This window comes from Acomys russatus, chromosome X (genome assembly GCF_903995435.1).
Source record: "Acomys russatus chromosome X, mAcoRus1.1, whole genome shotgun sequence".
Classification (NCBI taxonomy): domain Eukaryota; kingdom Metazoa; phylum Chordata; class Mammalia; order Rodentia; family Muridae; genus Acomys; species Acomys russatus.
Genome location: NC_067169.1, coordinates 102,976,883 through 102,981,809, shown reverse-complemented (window position 1 = coordinate 102,981,809; position 4,927 = coordinate 102,976,883).

Sequence of the window (4,927 nt, the reverse complement as noted above, 5' to 3'; positions counted from 1 at the left end):
TTTGGTCCCTACTACTCACAAGGCAGCTCACACCCATATGTAACTCCAGTTCTGGGGAATATGATGTCATCTTCTAACCTCCATGGGCACCAGGCATAAAGTAGTACACAGACAAACATACAGGCAAAACATCCATACACATAAAAGAAATTTTTAATTAATATTGTTTTGGCCTGAGTGTGTGTGTGTGTGTGTGTGTGTGTGTGTGTGTGTGTGTGTGTGTGTCTATACACACACTCTCAGAATCCATACTAGGATATTTATGAGTGGCAAAGACCATGACCCCACAAGAGGCAGCTCCTCTTCAAGTGGACAAACATCACATTTTCTCTTACAAGTCTGTTTCACATCCCATACTTGGAATCAAAGCAAAAGTTTATATCTATTATAAATAAAAATAAAAACAAAGCAACAGGATCACTTAACCAGGAGCAAAGAAGACTGCATTCTAGTTCCAAATCTACCATTTCTTCCCTAACTGAGTGATCTTAGGTAGGACCCTGCACTTCCAAGCATCACCTCCTTCATGCATTAGCAGGGACGCTCATAGCTTTTTGTTCACATGTTCTGACTGAATGGATGAAAACTCTTACATAGCAAAATAGTGCAGATGATGCACTCATTCATTTAGCAGGTATGGTGGATGTTGGCATAGGGAAACAGGATGAGAAAGCTACAATAGTAAAGAGAAAAGGTAATACCAGTGTTTCTTGCGGTTTGGATAGAACACGTTCCCCACAAGCTTTATCTGTTTGAAAACTTAGTCCTCAGCTTACGGTGCTATTTTGGGAAGTTGTGACATCTTTAGGAAGTGGTTCTCGGTAAAGGAAGTGGATCACTGGAGAACAGACCTTGCGTTATAGCTCAGTCTCATTTCCAGGCCAAGCCTGCCAATTTTCTGGCCCACCAAGATGGAAGCAAGGCACTTCTTGCTCCTGCCAACATAGAGATGCTGAACATCATCATGGGCTGTATACCATCAAATTGTGAGCCAGAGTAAATCCTTCTTCCCTCATGTTGCTTCTTGTCAAGTATTTGGTCACAGTGATGAGGAAAGTAACTTATACAGTGCTGGTACCTACCTTACAAACATGTTTTAAGGGTAAAGAGAAACTTCTTTTTTTTGTTTGTTTGTTTGTTTTTTGAGGCAGGGTCTCTCTGTGTAGCCTTGGCTGTTTTGGACTCTCTTTGTAGACCAAGCTGGCCTTGAACTCACCTACAGAGATCTCCCTGCCTCTGCCTCCCAAGTGCTGGGATTAAAGGCGTGTGCCACCATGCCCGGCATTACAAGCCATCTTAAATACCCCAGGAACCTAGGGATGTTTCTTCAAAGTTCCTCCTACTCCAAGAATGGAATAAAGCTTGAAACACTGACTCTCTTAACCCTGTCTTGCCATACCATTGCCCTCAATGCTCAAATATTTATTCTCTCTACAACTATAGCACAGACTAAAAACAACAGAGACAAATAAATTCTTTGTGTTTGTGCCTGTACCACACAGTGTGTGTGTGTGCGTGTGCGTGTGTGCGTGTGTGTGTGTGTACTGTGTATGTTTTATATACTGTCTATAAATTGACGCTTAGAGAAGTTTGAAGGAGGAGTTCCTTTTGAAATTGCACAAACAACCTCACTGTAAAAATATATAAAGTTAGAAGCAGACAAATAAATCATGATGACTCTGGATAAACGAGCTTGCTGCCAAAGCCTGGTGACCTAAGTTCGATCGCCAGAGCCAACATGGTAGGAAGAGAGAAGGGACTCCTTCAAAATTGTCCTCTGACCTTTATATACATGTCCACATATGTAAGCCTGTGCGTGCACTCACACATAGTCAAATAATAATCATAATTGTAAAGAGCTTGGGGGTGTGACTGGCAAGATGGCTCACAGATAAAGGTACTTGTCACCAAGCCTGACAACAAATGTTTAATCCCAAAAACATACCTGGTATAATAAAAGCTGACTCCTACAAGTTGTCTGTTAACCTCCATACGCCATTCCACACACACAAGAAAATAAAATAAGTGTAATAAAGATTTTAAATCATAATTTTTTCACTTCGCACCAAGCCTATTTGCCTCCTCCTCAAGGTTATTATTCACTGTTGAGTCTCCTTTCCTTGCATTTTGTGCATGCATGTGCATCTATACTTGGTATTTTGGAGGGATTTTTTTTTCATAAATAGACCCAGGCTTTACATATTGATGTGACCAATACTATGTCTTGGATACCTACATCAGTACATAGAAGCCCATCCAGTTCTTTTCACATTACTGGATAACATTTCATATTAACATACACACCAGTGTAGTCATTCGGGAGAGAGATGTCACTAAATGTCACTGCTATCTTTATACTGGAACAAGATATAGCTAAGTCATGGAAAGCAGATGGCTGGTTTAGGCATCATAGGAAGCTAGGTGTAGCTCATTCTGGCTATTATCCCAGAACTCTTCTTTTTTTTTTTTTTTTTAAGAGGCCTAGGTATGACAGCGGGCTCTACTGAAACCTGCCTTATCCTCCATTATCATTCCTGTTTAAAATATCCACAACAACAACAATTTTTTAAAAACCCTGTGCTCTTGGGTGCCATGCCCTCAGACCAGACAAACTGCTATATCACATCCTTGGTGCCAGCCCACAATCACCAGCATTTGATATCCTGGTTGTGAGATAGCTTGACCAAGAAATAATCCCTCTTACTCAAGCACAATATGTTTGCTTTATAGACGCTCCACTAACCCCCAAGAGCCCTCAGCCTACTCCAGAGTGGCTAAATTGTTAATGACTAGCCACTGCCCTCTCAGGAATGAAGTGCCTTCACAGCATGGATAAGTGGGAATAGCCCAGCTTGGAGTCTAACTGCAGCTGCTGCCCCACAACATGTCTCCTGCATACCAAGTTGAATATCATGACATGGGAGATTATCTTGGTTTGTCTAGAGCAGTGGGTCTCAACCTTCCTAGTGCTTCAACCCTTTAATACAGTTCCTCATGTTGTGGTGACCTTCAACCGTTAAGAGCACTGGCTGCTCTTCCAAAGGTCCTGAGTTCAATTCCCAACAACCACATGGATGGCTCATAGCAATCTATATTGAGATCTGGTGCCCTCTTCTGGCGTGCAGGCAGATCACTGTATACATAATAAATAAATCTTCTTTAAAGTTACTTTTATTGCTACTTCATAATTGCTGTTTTGCTACTGTTATGAATTATAATGTAAACATCTGATATGTGAGATATCTGATATAGGACCACTGTGAAAGGGTCATTTGACCGCCCCCACCCAGGTTGAGAACCACTGTAGATCTGGTCCTTCTAAGGGAGATATAGGTCAAAGTCAGAGAAGATATAACTATGGAAACAGAAGTCTGACTGGTGTGTCCTACAGCAAAGGAAAAAGGAGAGCTTCTAGCCGGGCTGTGGTGGCGCAGGCCTTTAATCCCAGCACTTGGGAGGCAGAGGCAGGCAGATCTTTGTGAGTTCGAGGCCAGCCTGGTCTACAAAGCAAGTCCAGGACAGTCAAGGCTACACAGAGAAACCCTGTCTCGAAAAAAAAAGGAGAGCTTCTACAAACTTAACAGACAAGAAAACAGATCCTCCCTAGACCCTACTTGTCAGAACATAGTCCAAGAATGGAGTCATGTGAGAATTCTGAGTGCTTGTGAGAATACTCCGAGAAAATGAGTCTTCAAAACACAAACTTGTTCTTGGAATGTGTTTTTGAGCTTCTCTTAGGTGTATCAGATAGGAGTGGTTTTACTTCAGGTGTTGTTATTCCTATGCTTCTATGGAAAAATGTTTTGCCACACGTTGCTTGTTATTTTACACTTTACTCATATGATTCTTCTTTTTTTTTTTTTTTTTCAAGACAGGGTTTCTCTGTGTAGCCTTGGCTGTCCTGGACTCACTCTGTAGACCAGGCTGGCCTTGAACTCACAGAGATCTACCTGCCTCTGCCTCCCAGGTGCTGGGATTAAAGGCGTGTGCCACCATGCCCGGCTCATGTGATTCTTCCTAACTGTGAGAGTATAAACTGTCTGATGCTCTGAATAACGTTAGCTATTGCATGAGACTTTCGTTCCGGTCATGTTTAGGCCCCATTCTTCCAGGTTCACACAGCCAACTGGAGCACTTAATACCTATTGAGGGAGCACATCTTGATGGTGCTCCCGTAAGACCCAACCCAGACTCCTGGCCTTGAGAAAATAATAAATTTGTGAGTTGCATTGCTACTGTTACTGGAGACAGGATCTCAAGTAGCCTAGGCTTGCCTGAAATCACCACGTAACCAAGGATGACCTTGAATTTCTGGGCCTCCTATCGCCACCAAGTGGTAGGCTTAGAGGCATGTACCACCACACCCAGTTTTCTGCAGTACTGGGGGTCTAACCCAGGACTTAATACATACTAGGCTAGCACTTTACCAACTGGGCTACATCTCCAGCCCATAAAAAGATAATCAATTGGATTTGTTTTATTAAATATTAATTTTATTTTCCTTTATGTGTATGAATGTGTGTGTGTGTGTGTGTGTGTGTGTGTGTGTGTGTGTGTAGGTGTCTTAAGGTGGCCAGGTGACACTCCTGGAGCTGGAGTGACAGATGGTTGTGAATTTCCCCACACTGGTGCTAGGACCCTAACTCCAGTCCTCTAGAAAAGCAGCAACCACCCTCAAAATGGAGAGCTATCTCTTTCCAGCCCCAATTTTGTTTTATAACAACTTATTAAGTATGTGGTAATGTGACCATTTACCTGAGACTAAAGGAAAACAAGAAACAGTTTAGTGTGCATATGGACCACCTGACAATCCTGTTAAAATGCAGACTCAGCTTCAGATCCCGGGCCAGGCCTGAGAGTGCACATTTCTACCAATCTCAAGTCATGTACACTTGATACACACCTGAATTGAAAGTGTTGCAACCAC